At 42.4% G+C, this 17,461-nt stretch overlaps 1 long non-coding RNA gene across 3 annotated transcripts in view; it reads right to left on the minus strand.

Annotated features, from left to right (window-relative positions):
• The window catches only part of LOC138758007 (uncharacterized), a 76,757-nt gene that overhangs the window by 14,042 nt on the left and 45,254 nt on the right, over positions 1–17,461 (minus strand). For 2 of the 3 annotated variants that reach the window (XR_011354035.1, XR_011354039.1), the window contains one exon: positions 3,088–3,661. The exons of the other annotated variant lie outside the window; for it this stretch is intronic. This is a non-coding gene — a long non-coding RNA (uncharacterized lncRNA). Of the gene's footprint in view, positions 1–3,087; positions 3,662–17,461 lie in introns of those variants that run through there. 3 annotated transcript variants of the gene reach the window in all.

The following is a 17,461-nucleotide window of genomic DNA, read 5'->3' on the forward strand; positions in this document are numbered from 1 at the left end:
ATATCCAGGCAGGGAATTGCAAAGTAGAACCTGGAGAATTCGTCCACCACTGTCAGGAAGTAGGCATTCCTATTTGTGGTCGGGCCCTTGAAATTGACACTGAGTCGTTCAAAAGGGCGGGTGGCCTTGATGAGGTGTGCCTTTTCTGGCCGGTCGAACTGGGGCTTACACTCAGCGCAGATCTGGCAGCATCTAGTCGTGGACTGGACATCTTCTACAGAATACAGGAGGTTTCGTGTCTTGACAAAATGGTACAACCTCGTGACACTGGGATGGCACAGATTATCGTGCAGGATCTGGAGAAGGTTAAGATGAACCCTGGCACACATCCCTCAGGATAGGGCTTCCCAGCCGGTACAAGTTATCATAGTTGTAGGTGGATAGTTCAATCCTCCACCTCAGAATCTTGTCATTCTTGATCTTACCCCATTGTTTGCCACTGAACAAGAAGGCCACTGCCTTCAGTTAACAGGGTAAATCTCTTACCGGCTAGGTAGTGGCGCAAAGCCTCAACGATTGCTTGCACCTCCTTCTCGACAGAGGAGTGCCGGAGTTCGGGACCATGAAGGGTGCAGAAAAAAAATGCTACCGACCTGCCTGCCTGGTTTAGTGTGGCGGCCAGTGCAAACTCAGAGGCATCGCTCTCAACCTGGAAGGGGACAGATTCATCCACGGCCTGCATTGTGGCCTTAGAGATGTCTCCTCGAATTTGATTAAAAGCAGCCAGGGCTTCTGCTGATAGTGGGAAGGCGGTTGATCAAATTAGGGGGGTCGGCCTTATCGGCGTAGCTGGGCACCCATTGTGCATAATAAGAGAACAACCCCAAGCACTTTTTCAGCACCTTCAGGGTGTTTGGGACAGGGAGCTCCAAAGTGGACGCATGCGATCAGGGTCAGATGCAATGACACCATGTACCATGATGCATCCAAGAAGGGCCAGCCGCTCAATGTTGAACACGCATTTGTCCTTGTTGTACGTCAAGTTGAGAGACTTGGCCGTAGGTAAGAACTTTGCGAGATTTGCATTATGGTCCTGCTGGTCATGGCTGCAGATGGTGACGTTGTCAAGTTAGGGGAATGTTGCCATCAGCCCGTGTTCCTCCACCATCTTGTCCATTACCCTCTGAAAGGCAGAAACACCATTAGTAACTCAGAAGGGTACCCACAGGAAGTGGAAGAGTTTCCCGTCGGCTTCGAATCCGGTATAGATTCAATCGCTTGAACGGAGGGGGGGTTGGTGGTAAGCCGACTTAAGGTCGATAGTCGAAAAAATTCTGTACTTGACCACCTTATTGACTAAGTTGGCTATACGGGGAAGCAGGTACTCGTCCAACTGGGTGAAGTGGTTGATGGTCTGACTGTAGTCAATTACCATCCGGGGCTTGCCTGCCCCTCTGACCACGAGGACCTGCGCTCTCCAGGGACTAGGACCTATGATCTCCTCCACCAGGAGTCGCTGAACCTCAGCCTGGATGAATTGCATGACCTCCATACTATAGCACCTACGTCTGGTGGCGATCAGTTTGCAATCCAGGGTGAGATTCATGAGCAGCGACGGAGGTGGCACCCGTAAGGTGGTGAGACCACAGGATGGTGCCGGGGGCTGGGCATCCAGACGGGGATGGGTGTCCAGTAGCTGTGGGTTGTGGGTGATCAGTGGTGGTTGGGGGCCTCCAAACACCATCGTCACACTCCTGAACTGACTCTGAAAGTCAAGGCCCAGGAGGATCGGCGCGCAGAGGCAAAGCATAATTAGCAATTCAAAGTTGTTATAACACTGCCCCCCCACCACCGTCAACAATGCTACACAATACCCCCAGATACTGGTCTGTTGGTCCCTTGCTGGCATTGATACTCTGAGTCTCTGGACCACGTCGGGGTGTACGAAACTTTCCGTACTGCCGCTATCGAAAAGACAGTTTGTTTTATGCCCATTCACCTCAATCTGCGTCATGGAGTTTGAGATATGGTGAGGGCTGGCTTGGTTCAATGTCACTGAAGCTTGGACTGGCATCTCTTCATCATCATCATTGGTGGGGAGGTTCGCCCAAGATGGCAATCTCCATGTTGATCACGCAGTGTTCAATGAAGAAAGTGGAAGTGGAGTCGTGGAGGTCGGAAGTGACATCATCGGGGCAGTGGGCCAAGGTACTGAGGTTGGCAGCGGTGGCTGGAAAGACGGCGCTCCCCTTACCACACATGCAGTCAGTGCCAGAAATTCCTCTGGATTGCAGGCCGCGCTGCTCCCGGACTGAGGTTGGGACCTGCAAACCTTTTGGTAATGGCCCTCCTTCCCACAGCCTGAGCACATGGCTCCCCTTGCGGGACAGAGGTGACTCGTGTGCCTGGACTGCCCGCAGAAGTTGGATCTCGACGATACAGATGGCATGATTGCAGCCACGGTCGGGTCGGTAACACCCAACGCTGAGTTCCAGCCGAAAGCATTTGTGGTGGAACATATGTAGATGGCCTGCTTCTGCCCGCAGTCAACACTGCGTGGCACTGGGCCGAGTCCAAAGTCCTAATCAAGTCGATAGCCTTTGAGTGGGAGTGGATCCTTCTCAAGGAGTCATTGTCGACATATATTCCGATCTCAGATCTGACATGCAGGTGTCTCGAATCAGTTCTTCCATGTACTGGGTCAGTGATATCATGGCCGTGGGATCCCCCAGACAGTTTTTTCCCACTGTGATCAGGGACAAGATGAACTCTTCAGTGGACTCACCAGGCTGTTGTTTTCTGGATGCCAGGGGTGCATACCACGTTCACTTTAGGCTTGTACAGCGCCCACAACTCAGCCATCACCTCGATGTAGGTCATCCTGCCTTAGATGGCCAGGAAGCCCCTCTGGCCGACTCGTGCCTGAAGGATCTTGAGGCTCTTTTCATCAGAATCGACCACCTCAGCAGCAGCATTGAGAAAGATGCTGAAGCAGTTCATCCACTGCTCGAAGAGCTCCTGGACTTGGGGGTCAACTTCCAGCCGTTCTGGGCACAGCAATTTTTCCATTACCGGAGACCTCCAAAATCTAGTACAATAAATCGTTGGGCACTCTCTGTAGCCCCAATAATGACACAGACAAAAGGCTAAGGGGAACGATATGCTTTATTGTACTAGAGACTGCTGGCCCAGGTCCAGGCTAGGAAATGAACGGGAAGGAGAGGGGACTCGACCTTTATGGCCCGGGTGCACATAATTATATCACCACAACCAGCCTTTCAAAGCATTTCATCATTGTCAATGTGAGTACTACTGGTCGATAGTCATTTAGGCAGGTTATCATGTGCTTCTTTGGCACTCGTACAATAAATGCCTGTTTGAGCTGTGGGTTCCTCACCCTGCTGGAGAAAGATGTTGAAGATATCCATGAATGTATTGGCAAATTGGTCAGCACAGTTTTTAATACTCAGCTGGATACTCTGTCTGGACTGAATACTTTCTTCTTACTTATTCCCTGAAGGCAGCCCGCACGTCGTCCTCGGATATGGACAAGAGTGGATCGTGAGGGTGTGTAGTGGTGATTTATCCTTGTTCTTGTGGTCGAATCAAACTTTTAAAGCATTGGATTCATCTGGAATTGAAATTTTGCCATCTCCTTCCACACTGGATTGGTTTTATAGTAGGTTATGTAATTTAGGACCAGCAGATCTCGACGCAGATCCTAATATAGGCAAGACAATTTAATGTAATTAGTGTTACAGAGTCATCAAGTAGTACAGCAACTGGCCTGCCAACCTTTTTTGACTATATAAACTAATCCTATTTTTTCTCCATTAAGTCCATATCCTTCCAAGCCTTGCCTTTGTAAGTGCATATCTAAATGTCTCTTGGACATAATAATTACATCTGATTCCATCACCACCAATTCTGATATCAATCTCTCTCTCTCTCTCTCTCTCTCTCTCTCTCTCTCTCTCTCTCTCGCTCTTTGTAAAAATCTTTTTCTGCAAATACCCACTTTTAAATCTCATTCAGGACCACTTTAAACATGGAACTTTTTAAAATGCCTTTGCCATTGGAAAACAATTTGGTCTATCTGCCCATCTCTGCCTCATAATTTTATATACCTCAATCTCCTTAACTCCAGCAAATACAAGTCCAGCCTATTCATTCTCTCTGCAGTTATGAGGTATTGTGGTTAGTGCAATTGCAATGCTACTACGGCACCAGGCACTTGGGTTCGAATCCAACGCTGTCTCTAAGGGGTTAGTAGTTTCTCCCCATGTCTGTGCCAGATTTCTCCATGTGTTCTGGTTTCCTCCCATCTTTCAAAACCTACAGGGGTTGTAGTTTGTGGTCATTTGGGCGGTACAGGCTCATTGGCTGGAAGGGCCTGTTATCGTGCTATACGTCTAATTTAAATTTATAAATAACCAAATTCCTCTCATCCAAGAAAAATCCTGGTGAAGCTCCTCCACATTCTTCCCATATTATGCTGACCAGAACTATGCACAATGTTCAAAGTGATATCCATAAAGTTTTAACTTAACTCCCAACTTATATATTCTATGCCATCAACTCTCTTTGTCTCTTGATGATCCTCATTACAACCGATTTTCCATTATATCTCTCTCATGCAGCACTGATGATCTGTGCTCCTGAGGCATAGAAGAATAAGAATCCAATGTGGCGAAGGGGGAGCTAGTGTAGATAATGGATGGCATGGCAGCTGGACCAAACTCCCTGTAGTAGCGTTGCACAATCTTAATATTCTAATTTCTGCTTTACTGTGTTATTCCATCTTCATAGGCAGTCTCTCAGGATGGAGGATGATATGCCATTATACAATTTAATTTAACATGGGATAGCCATTGCACACCAAACACCACATGGTCTGGGTTCAGTGGCAGGAAGTTTAAGACAACAGGGAATACTGCCTAGATTGAACACACACTTGTCCACTCACTTAACCTTTTATTATCTCTCTGCAGACTCCAGGCATCCGCTGCCCAATTTGCTTTTCCATTCAATTTAGTGTCATCAGCAAAATACACTTGGTCCCCTCTTTCAAATCGTTAATGTATATAGTGAATGGTTGCGAGCCCAGTATTGACCCATTGGCACTAAGCTTACCACTAATTGGCATCCAGAAAAACACTAATTGATCTGCTTTCTATTGGTTAACTATTCCTCAATCTATGTTAAAACACTACCTCCAGTTCCAATCATACTAATCTTATGGATAAGTATTTTATGCAGCTCCTTATCAAATACCTTCTGAAAATCCAAGAATACAACATTCACTCCTCTATCCACTATGCTCATTATATTCTAAAAGAATGCCTGTGAATTTATTAAACATGACATATCCCCCCTGAATCCATGCTGCATTTGCCTGATGGAACAATTCCTATCCAGATGTCCTGCAATTTCTTCCTTCATGAAAACCTCAAACATTTTCCCCAACAACAGACATTAAGCTAACTGACCTGCAGTTACTTAACTTTTGCCTACATATTTTGTTTTTAAACAGTGGCATGACATATTTCTTCCACAACTGATAGGTGTTTCTGTATTTGACTGCAAGATACCATGGAAATTAAACACCTCTGCACTGAGAACTCTCTTCAATCCTCTAGATTATTTCCACTGTCTCTATCTGTTGAATTAGCTCCTATAGGATTGTTGGCAATATGCTACATGTACCAGACTGTCAAATAAGTACATTTCGTTATGGGACACAGCTATAACAATGTCTTGGCTCCCTGCAATAAAACAATGTAGCTGAAATTATTTTAAAATTACCCCTTTGTCTTGTAAAGATGGCTTAACAATATTGTCAGGAATTAAAATTCCCTGTGGTTGTGTCCTAATGGAATGAATACATCCATTCATATCTAAAATAAAAGAGCAAAATTTTTTGTCCTTTTCATGGTGTCGTTTGTTAGAGCTTGCTGAGCACGATTTAACTGTTCCACTTCTGATATTAAAACAGTGACTACATTTTCAATAAAATTAATTGGATATAGTTTAATGATCTTTTGATCTTTTTTATTTTAATATGAAATGAAGTACAATGAAGAAATGGGAATGATACTGAAAATACAATATCACATATGTATATATATTTTAAGATAAAACTTTGTGGTGTAACGACTGTTGTATGTAAATAACACAACCTTTTCTGTTTGATCCTGCTCTCACTGGCCGGCTCGTAACTTCTCCTCTTTATCCACCATAAAGACCGGAATGCCACAACCCTGCTCCCAGTTTAAGCCCAGATCAGTATGAGCCACCAACACAAGGGATGCTGTCCATCTTTAGCTAATAAAAGCCTTCACTTCCTGTTATTTCAATCTTTTGGTTAATTGATTGTGCATCAATTTTATTAGCAAGATTTTGCTTTCATGGAACATGGACAAATACTTGAAGTTAAATCACCTACAAATAGACCCGAGGGAACCCGAAGCAGTTGACAAATTCTCTCTCTGGCATCGCAGCTTCGAAAGATTCCTCACAGCCTCTGCGGACGCAATCCAGGACGATGAAGACAAGCTCGATTTGCTATTTTCATACATTGGGTGATGAGTCTTCTGGATGGTCTGGGACTGCCAGACTTATGTGGCTGCTATGGACATTCTAAAAAGCCAGTGCAATATACAGGTGATATGCGTGGCACGTACTCCATTCATGCAGGCAGCGACTAGGGAGACATTCAACGACTTTGTCAGGGCCCTATAGGAGCTAACTACCAGACTGTGAGTGCAGAACAGCATGGACAGCTACTGATCAGAGATGCCTTTGTAGAGTGCGTCCGCTCCGACTATGTGAGGCAAAACCTACTCGAACAGAAACAACTGAGTCTACCTCAAGCCATTGAACTGGCGCATACCCTGGAAGTGCTGAATCATTCTTCAGCAAACGTGGCCACCTTGTGGGTAACATGGGCATTGCCATCTTGGGAGCCGTGATCGCAAACCCCCTCCCTTGTTCCGACCTAACTTGCACCGTCATGCTACTTCTGCGGGCAGGGCAAGCATCTGAGGAACACACTGCCCTGCCAAGGATACCACCTGCACCAACTGTTGGAAGAAGGGACAATTTCCAAAGGTCTGTAGGTCAAAGCAAAATCCCAAGCCCAGCAGCACTGCATGCGAATGGGGACCACCATCTTTGGTGCGGGTACTTCTGCTGTCACTTCCGGGGAACTGGGATGCCCTCCCATACACACCACTGAGACCCACCAACTACGAGGATGTCACCTCCCTCTTCTCCCACTTCTCTTCTGGCAAGCGACGATGGAGTCGTATGCATACCATGGGGGCCGCCATCATGACCACCATCTTGTTAGACCACCGGAAGCCAACAGAACTCCTCAGATGATGAGCTAATGCTGGACCAACACCAACCACACCAACTCTCCAGGGCCACGATGTGTGTCCAGGTAAATGACCACCCCACTACTTGCCTATTTCATAGTGGGAGCATGGAGAGCTTCATTCACCCTAACACTGTGCAGCAATACTCCCTGGAGGTACAGCCAATGGAATACAGCGTGTCCCTAGTGTTGTGTCCTGGTTGTACCATTGGAGGTCTTAATAAACACTAGAAAGACTTGTAAGTTTAACAACACATTTCTTCTTCTTTTTCTTTGGCTTGGCTTCGCGGATGAAAATTTATGGAGGGGTATGTCCACGCCTGCTGCAGGCTCGTGGTGATTGACAAGTCCAATGCGGGACAGGCAGGCACGGTTGCAGTGGTTGCAAGGGAAAATTGGTTGATTGGGGTTGGGTGTTGGGTTTTTCCTCCTTTGTTTTTTGTCAGTGAGGTGGGCTCTGCAGTCTTCTTCAAAGGAGGTTGCTGCCCACCGAACTGTGAGGCTCCAAGATGCACGGTTGGAGGCAATATCAGCCCACTGGCGGTCCTTGTACCTCTTCTTTGGTGCACCTCTGTGGAGAGCTCGCCATATAACACGATCTTGGGAAGGCGGTGGTCCTCCATTCTGAAGACATGACTCACCCAGCGCAGTTGGGTCTTCAGTAGCGTGGATTCGATGCTTGCAGACTCTGCCAGCTCGAGTACTTCGATGTTGGTGATGAAATCAGTCCAATTAATGTTGAGGATGGAGCGGAGACAGCGCTGATGAAAGCGTTCTAGGAGCCGTAGGTGATGCCGGTAGAGGACCCATGAATCGGAGCCGAACAGGAGCGTGGGTATGACAACGGCTCTGTACACGCTGATCTTTGTGTGTTTCTTCAGGTGCAGTTTTTCCAGACACTCTTCCAAAGGTGCTATTTGCCTTGGTGAGTCTGTTGTCTATCTCGTTGTCGATCCTTGCATCAGATGAAATGGTGCAGCCAAGGTAGGTAAACTGGTTGACCGTTTTGAGTTCTGTGTGCCCAATGGAGATGTGAGGGGGCTGGTAGTCATGGTGGGGAGCTGGCTGATGGAGGACCTCAGTTTTCTTCAGGCTGACTTCCAGGCCTGGAAGCACATTTCTACTGGGCTGCATATTGATACAATGTGTCTCACTGTGTATGCACCACTCACAAGTGTGATGTAGCTCTTACAGTGTTAGTGTTCATGCTCTAGCATAAAATAGTCCCAAGTTTACTCAGTATATATCACCTAGCTTCCCAATCCAAATCAGCAAAAGTCCGTTGGAGGTGTACAGTAGCCCTGATAGTCCAAGGCACAGTGTACACTGACTTTATGCTCATTTTACTGCCGCAGCTCTGTGCACCTGTCCCCCTGGGGTTGGACTTCCAATGCAATTTAAAGACCGTCACCATGGAGTATAACAGGACCTACCCCCAACCCCCCATGGTTTGTAACGAGCAATTTGTGAACCGACCCCCCCCCTCCCACCATGAGGTCGACCAGCAGTCCCGACCCAAATCACTGCACCTGACAAGCAGCCTCTCCACGCACCAGATTTCCCTCTGCCCCTGTTCACTAATCTCACCCCTGATTGTAATCCTGTTGCCACTAAAAGTCGACGGCATGGCATCGGGGACAGGGCATTCATTAAGTCAGAGGTGAAACGCCTCCTCACTGAGGTGTGATAGAGTAGGTACGAGCCCCAGGAGAGGCCAAGTGGTGGTGGTAAAGAGCATGGAGTAGCATAAGATGGTCATAGACCACCAGTCCATCAAAAAGGTTCACCTGGCTAGATGCCTACCCCTTACTCTGCATTACCGACATGGTGAACCAGATCGCACAATACAAAGTATTCTTGACCATCAAGCTTAAGTCCACATACCACCAGCTTCCCATTCGGCCTGAGGTCTGCCAATACTCCACCATCAAAGGGTCACAAATGGGGTGTTGTCTTTCAAAGGGAAATGGATCAGATAGTGGACGAACACAGGTTGCGGGCCACTTTTCCATACCTCAACAATATTACTATCTGCAGCCTTGAGCAGCAGGACCATGACAGGAACTTCCAAAAATTCCTCTACACCGTGAAGCACCTCAACCTGACGTATAACACAGGGAAGTGTGTCTTCAGTACAAGTGGCTGTGTTGTGGAGAATGGAGTCATCAGCCCTGACCCCAACCGTATGTGTCCTCTGTTAGAACTCCCTCTCCCCCACTGTCTCAAGGCCTTGAAAAGGTGCCTGGTGTGTTCCTCTTAGTATGCCCAATTGGTCCCTAGCTATGTGGAGAAGGCCCGTCCCTTCATCAGGGCCACCACTTTCCCCCTGTCAGCAGAAGTCCATGAGGCATTTGACCTGATCAAAGCTGACATTGTAAAGGCCACGATGCACCCAGTGGATGAATCCATCCCATTCCAGGTGGAGAGTGATGCATTGGACTCTGCCCTGGCTGCCACACTTAACTTGGTGGGCAAGCCTATAGGGTTGCTTTTGCACACCCTCCAGGGCCCTGAGATCTGGCACTTTTCCATCAAGAAAGAGGTCCAGGCTATCGTTGAACTAGTGCGGCACTGGAGACATTACCTTGCTGGTAAGCAGTTACCTGCTGACTGACCGACGGGCAGTCGCCTTCATGTTCAGCAATCAGCAGAGGGGTAAAATCAAAAACAATAAAATCTTGAGATGGAGAGTCGAGCTCTCCTCCTACTAATATGACATACTGTACTGGCCCAGAAAGCTCAACAAGCCCCCTGATGCCCTGTCTCGAAGGAAATGCACCAGTGCACAGATGGACAGGTTGTAGGCACTGCAAGATGGCCTCTGCTACCCCAGGATCACCCATTTTTTCCATTTTATCAAGGCCCGTAATCTCCCCTACTCCATTGAAGACAGTATGGCGCTGACCAAAAATTGTCAAGTCTGCACGGAATGACAGCCCGACAGGTCACACCTGATCAAGGCCACTCGGCTCTTTGAACATCTGAGTATGGACTTCAAAGGACCCCTGCCCTCCTCAAACCTCAATGTGTACTTCATCACCATCATTAATGAGTACTCACAATTCCCCTTCGCCATCCCCTGCAACTACCGTCATAGAGGCTCTGAACAATCTGTTCCCTATTTTGAGATACCCCTGCTACATCCACAGTGATAGGGGTTTGTCCTTCATGAGCGACGAGCTGCATTACTATTTGTTATCCAGGAGCCTTGCCTCTAGCCGAACCACCAGCTATAACCCCAAAGCAAATGGCCAGGTGGAACATTGATACATGATCAATTAACCAAAAGACTGAAGTAGCTGGAACTGAAGGTTTTTATTAGCAAGAGATGGAGAGCATCCCTTGTGTTGGTGGCTCACACTAATCTGGGCTTGAACTGGAGGCAGGGTTATGGTATAACAGCCTTTATGGTGGATAAAGGTGGGGATCAAGAGTCGGCCAGTGAGAGCAAGGCCAAACATATGAAGTCATGTTATTTACATACAACAGTGGTTTTTTTAAATATAATTGTTTACTTTTTACACTATGAACTGTATTAACCAAAATACACACTAACATTTCCCTCTTGAATATAGACAATGTAATTTTCTCCCCTTTACCCCCCCTCCCTCCTTCCCACCCCCCTCCAAACCCATTAAATGTTCAACATATACAATACAATAAACCCATTAAACAATGTCATCACACAATGAAATTAAACAAGAAAATTGTATCTTCTACTTTCAGATAATTTCGTCTTCTTTCCAATGTTCTAAGTCATCTTGTAATTTCTTCTTTGATGGCTGATAATTTAATTTGTATAGATGGCCTAGATTATTATCTAGTCTAATACCTAGGTATTGGTTTGCTTGTGTTTGCCATTTAAATGGTGATTCTTTTTTAAACTTTGTGAAGTCCTCATTATTGGCATCGCTTCACTTTTATTTGTGTTGATCTTGTTCCCTGATATTTCTCCATATTCCTTCAATTTCTTATGTAATTATTTTATTGATATTTCTGGTTCTCTTAAGTATACTATGATGTCATCTGTAAATAGACTGTTGGTATCTTATTTCCTTGTTCTGCATGGATTAAGTTAATGAACTTACAGACATTGTCTGTTGTTTGTCTTAATAAATCCAGTTTGATCTAGTTTTACTATTTTTGGTACACAGTCGGCCAATCTGTTTGCTAATAGTTTTGCTATTATCTTATAATCTGAGTTAAGTAGAGATATTGGTCGATACAATGCTGGTGTTAGTGGATCTTTCCCCATCTTTGGTATTACTGTAATTATTGCTGTTTTACATGAATCTGGCATGTTTTATGTTTCTTCTATCTGGTTCATTACTTTCAGGAAAGGAGGAATTATTAACTCTTTAAATGTTTTATAGAATTCTATTGGGAGTCCGTCTTCCCCAGACGTTTTATTGTTCGGTAGCTTTTTTAATATTTCTTGTATTTCCTCTATTTCAAATGGTTTTATCAACTTGTTTTGCTCCTCTTCTTGCAATTTCAGTAGTTCAATTTTAGCTAGAAACTCATCTATTTTGTCTTCTTTCCCTTCATTCTCAGGTAGGTATAATTGTTCGTATAATTCCTTAAAGTTTTCATTGATCTCTGTTGTGTTATATGTAATTTGTTTGTCCTTTTTCCTTCATGCCAATACCGTTCTTTTAGTTTGTTCTGTTTTAAGCTGCCAAGCCAGTAGTTTGTGCGTTTTTTTTCTCCTAGCTCGTAATACTTCTGCTTTATTTTCATTATGTTCTTCTCCACCTTGTACGTTTGTAGTGTTTCGTATTTTATTTTTTTGTCCGCCAATTCTCTTTTTGTTGTATCTTCCCTTGTTGCTAGTTCTTTTTCTGTACTTACTATTTCCCTTTCCAGCTGTTCTATTTTCTGACTGTAGTCTTTTTTCATCTTAGTTACATAACTTATTATCTGCCCTCTGATGAAGGCTTTCATTGCATCCCATAATATAAATTTGTCTTTCACTGATTCCGTATTTATTTCAAAGTACATTTTAATTTGGTGCTCAATAAATTCTCTAAAATCCTGTCTTTTAAGTAGCATGGAGTTTAATCTCCATCTATATGTTCTTGCTGGGATGTCCTCCAGTTCTATTGCTAATAACAGAGGTGAGTGATCAGTTAACAATCTAGCTTTATATTCCATTTCCCTTGCATATGGGCTGACAACAGGAACAGGTCAATCATTGAGTATGTTTTATGTCTACTCAAATAATATGAGTATTCCTTCTCCTTTGGGTGTTGTCTCTTCCATATATCCAGAAGTTGCATTTTCTGCATTGATTTAACCATAAACATACAACAGTGGTTTAATCACAAATTTCAAACAGTATAAACTCAGTCCCCCCACCAACACTGCACTGGGTTAAAATAAATTTTAAAAAGTGTCATAAGTATAATAAAAAAAATTCCACCTAACCTACTCAAATATAAAAAAGAAAAAAACTAACAAAAATAGCATCTGAGCAGCCTTCCTGAGGGTTACAAATACTTTGTAGTTTTTGGTTCCTACCGTAAATCAAAAAAACAAAGTTAAGTCTATATCTCATCTGGAAGAGTAAATGCATCTAATCACATTAGAAACATTTAGATCATATGAAAAGACATAAAAGGTCAGCATGTATCTTCAAATTTCACCGATGAATCAAATACATGATATCTAATTTTTTTAATAATCTTAGACAAAATGTAATATGAGAACATGGTTGGGGAGGTCTTCTGAAGTCTTTTCATTTGAATAGGATGGCTTTTCTATCCAATAATGTAGAGAAGGCCACAACCTGTTGAACAGGTACAGAAAAACTCCTTATGTTTGGGTCAATAACCCTGAAAAGAACAGTTATTGGATTGGGTCTTAGCTTCACCTGGAGAATAGTTGAAAAGACATTAAAAATTTCTCTCCAATAATTTTCTAAGGATGAACAAAATCAAAACATGTGTCAATATAGCAATTTCAGATTTTAATTTGTCATAAATAGGGTTAATATTAGAAAATATATTAGCCAGTTTATCTTTGAACACGTGAACATGATGCACCACTTTGAATTGGAGTAATGAATATTGGGCACATTTTGAAGATGTATTCACCAGTTTAAGAATCTTGTCCATAGATCCTCCAAAAAGAGTTTTGCAAGTTCCAATTCCCAAGCCTTTTTAATCTTATCGTGAAGTACTTGACATAATCATATATAATTCCAATTAATCCTTTCTGAGAAGGATTCAATTGGAAAATATCAACTAGATCTGGTGGATATACAAATGGAAAATCCAGTAACATGTTATTTAAGAGATTTCTAATCTGAAATATCTAAAAAAAAGAGTATTTGTTAAATCATATTTACTTGCCAGAGCTGTTCAAAAGACATTCAACAACCTTCCTTAAATAAATTTTCAAAAGAAACATTTCATTTGATTTTCTATATAGAGAAAGATTAATCAATTATTGATGGTCAAAAAAGTAATTGTGAGAGATAGCACTAGATAAGCCAAAGTTTAAAAAAAAATGATTTTAAAAAGTTCCTAAATTGGAATCAGATTCTCAATGAATATTTGAGTATTGGATTAGATATATTCCTATTGATCTTGGAAATGTTCCGTGGAAGAGAGTAACCCAATGAGTACTGCTGCATAGATTTCAATTCTAAATCTCTCCATAATGGACAATCCAATTTATGATATAATGGATCCAATGGTATTTTAACCTTAAAAATATGTTCTAATAACTCTTTAAGTTGCATGCAAAAGATTTTACCATATCACATGACTAAGTAGAATGTGAAAAAATACTAACCGCCTTCTGACATCTAAAACATAAATCTGAAGATAAATTATATCTCCAATTTTTCTGGGGTTAAATATAATTGATGTAAAAAATTATAATAAACTTATCTATATCTCACCCTCATTTTCTGAGTTATGCTATCTTCACACAAGGTCCTCCAATCTTTTTCCCATTTTAACCTAGACTTTTGTAAGTCAGGTTTAAGATTTTGCAATAACAAATAAATTTCAGATATAAAAATCTTCTTCCTCCTCTCTCCATAAAATTTCAAATTGAGATTGTTGAGGCAACCACAAAGTTTATCCATAATCCCTAACTTGATAATAACAAAAAAAAAGAGTATTTGATGGTATTTCATATTTCTCTTTCGTTCTTTGAAAAGAAATAAAATAACCTACTTCGAAACAATCCTGTACTATTTTAATTCCTTTTTGATCCCATAATTTCAAAAACTGATTATTATGTGTAAATGGTAAAACTTTATTCTGATATAGAGGTGTTTTACCCAAAAATTTCCCTTGTGTACCTATTTCTTTATTTATCACAGTCCATAGTGATTAATTATTAATTAATTAATAATTCATTAAAATAGGTGACTTATACTGACATAACAATTTAGAATTTCATTTATAAATAAATTGATCTATCTTCTTCTCACCAATCCAGGTTAATTCAATATTTGCCCATATATGAATTCCCCAAATCAAACATTCTATTAATAAACTTTAATTGTGCTGCTTTATAATAATTTTGAAAATTCGGTAGCTGTAAACCCCCTTAACTCATATTTCCAAGTTACTTTTTGTAAAGATATTTTTGCCATCTTATCCTTCCAAAAAAATGTTCTTATAGCAAAATTCAAATCCTTAAAAAAAAGTAGGAACTTAGCATGGAATAGACTGAAAAAATATTGTGATCTAGGAAAAACATTCATCTTAATACAATTTACTCTGCCTATTAACATTATCGAAAAAACATCACCTTTGTTGACCTCACCAAAGCCTTCGACACCGTGAGCAGGAAAGGGCTTTGGCAAATACTAGAGCGCATCGGATGTCCCCCAAAGTTCCTCAACATGATTATCCAACTGCACGAAAACCAACAAGGTCGGGTCAGATACAGCAATGAGCTCTCTGAACCCTTCTCCATTAACAATGGCGTGAAGCAAGGCTGTGTTCTCGCACCAACCCTCTTTTCAATCTTCTTCAGCATGATGCTGAACCAAGCCATGAAAGACCCCAACAATGAAGACGCTGTTTACATCCGGTACCGCACGGATGGCAGTCTCTTCAATCTGAGGCGCCTGCAAGCTCACACCAAGACACAAGAGAAACTTGTCCGTGAACTACTCTTTGCAGATGATGCCGCTTTAGTTGCCCATTCAGAGCCAGCTCTTCAGCGCTTGACGTCCTGCTTTGCGGAAACTGCCAAAATGTTTGGCCTGGAAGTCAGCCTGAAGAAAACTGAGGTCCTCCATCAGCCAGCTCCCCACCATGACTACCAGCCCCCCCACATCTCCATCGGGCACACAAAACTCAAAACGGTCAACCAGTTTACCTATCTCGGCTGCACCATTTCATCAGATGCAAGGATCGACAATGAGATAGACAACAGACTCGCCAAGGCAAATAGCGCCTTTGGAAGACTACACAAAAGAGTCTGGAAAAACAACCAACTGAAAAACCTCACAAAGATAAGCGTATACAGAGCTGTTGTCATACCCACACTCCTGTTCGGCTCCGAATCATGGGTCCTCTACCGGCACCACCTACGGCTCCTAGAATGCTTCCACCAGCGTTGTCTCCGCTCCATCCTCAACATCCATTGGAGCGCTCACACCCCTAACGTCGAGGTACTCGAGATGGCAGAGGTCGACAGCATCGAGTCCACGCTGCTGAAGATCCAGCTGCGCTGGATGGGTCACGTCTCCAGAATGGAGGACCATCGCCTTCCCAAGATCGTATTATATGGCGAGCTCTCCACTGGCCACCGTGACAGAGGTGCACCAAAGAAAAGGTACAAGGACTGCCTAAAGAAATCTCTTGGTGCCTGCCACATTGACCACCGCCAGTGGGCTGATAACGCCTCAAACCGTGCATCTTGGCGCCTCATAGTTTGGCGGGCAGCAGCCTCCTTTGAAGAAGACCGCAGAGCCCACCTCACTGACAAAAGGCAAAGGAGGAAAAACCCAACACCCAACCCCAACCAACCAATTTTCCCTTGCAACCGCTGCAATCGTGTCTGCCTGTCCCGCATCGGACTGGTCAGCCACAAACGAGCCTGCAGCTGACGTGGACTTTTTACCCCCTCCATAAATCTTCGTCCGCGAAGCCAAGCCAAAGAAAAGAAAAATCTTTCCATAGATTTAAATTAGTTTTGATTTTATGAAATAAAGGTAGATAATTTAATTCATATAAATGATTAAAATATTTATCAACTTTAACTCCCAAATACTTAATTTGATCTGACCATCTAAATTTAACGATATCTTTAAAAGAAGTATAATCCATTTCAGACAATGACATAATTTCACTTTTTTTCCACATTAATTTTATAACCTGATATTTCTTCATATTGTTCCAATCTATCATATAATTGGCTAAATGATTTCTACGGTTCTGATAAATATATCAAAACATTGTCAGCAAACAAATTAATTTAAAACTCATCAGATTTCACTTTAATACCTTTAATATTATTATTTTGCGTTATCAATTGTGCTAAAGGTTCAATAACTAATGCAAAAAGAGCTGGTGACAATGGACAACCCTGTCTGATGGATCTGCCTAATTCAAATGGTAAGGACATGTGTCCATTCATTACAATTCTAGCAATAGGATTTTTATATAAAGCCTTAATCCAACCAATAAACACAGAAACAAATTTAAACTTTTCTAATACTTTAAACAAAAAACTCCATTCTATTTTATCAAAGGCTTTTTCAGCATCCAATGATATAACTATGGGTAAGTTGGATTCCTCCCAAGAAATATGAATCAAAGAAATCAATTTAACAATATTATCTTCTGAATAACAATTCTTGATAAACCCAGCCTGATCTAAATGAATTAAATTTGGTAAATATTTTGCCAATCTATTTGCTAAAACCTTCATTACAATCTTATAATCCACATTAAATAATGAAATGTCTATAAGATTCAACATAGGATCTCTTATAGATAGGATATCTATAAGATAACTTATAGATAGGATCTCTATCTTTTTAAAGAATAAATGTAATTATTGCCAGTGAAAAAGAATCCAGGAATGAATGAACCTTCACCACTTGTTTCACTACTTCCATTAACAAAGGCATTAACAAATCTTGAAATCTTTAATAAAATTCCACAGTGA

Source organism: Narcine bancroftii, chromosome 3, assembly GCF_036971445.1.
Source record: "Narcine bancroftii isolate sNarBan1 chromosome 3, sNarBan1.hap1, whole genome shotgun sequence".
In the NCBI taxonomy this organism is placed as follows: Eukaryota; Metazoa; Chordata; class Chondrichthyes; order Torpediniformes; family Narcinidae; genus Narcine; species Narcine bancroftii.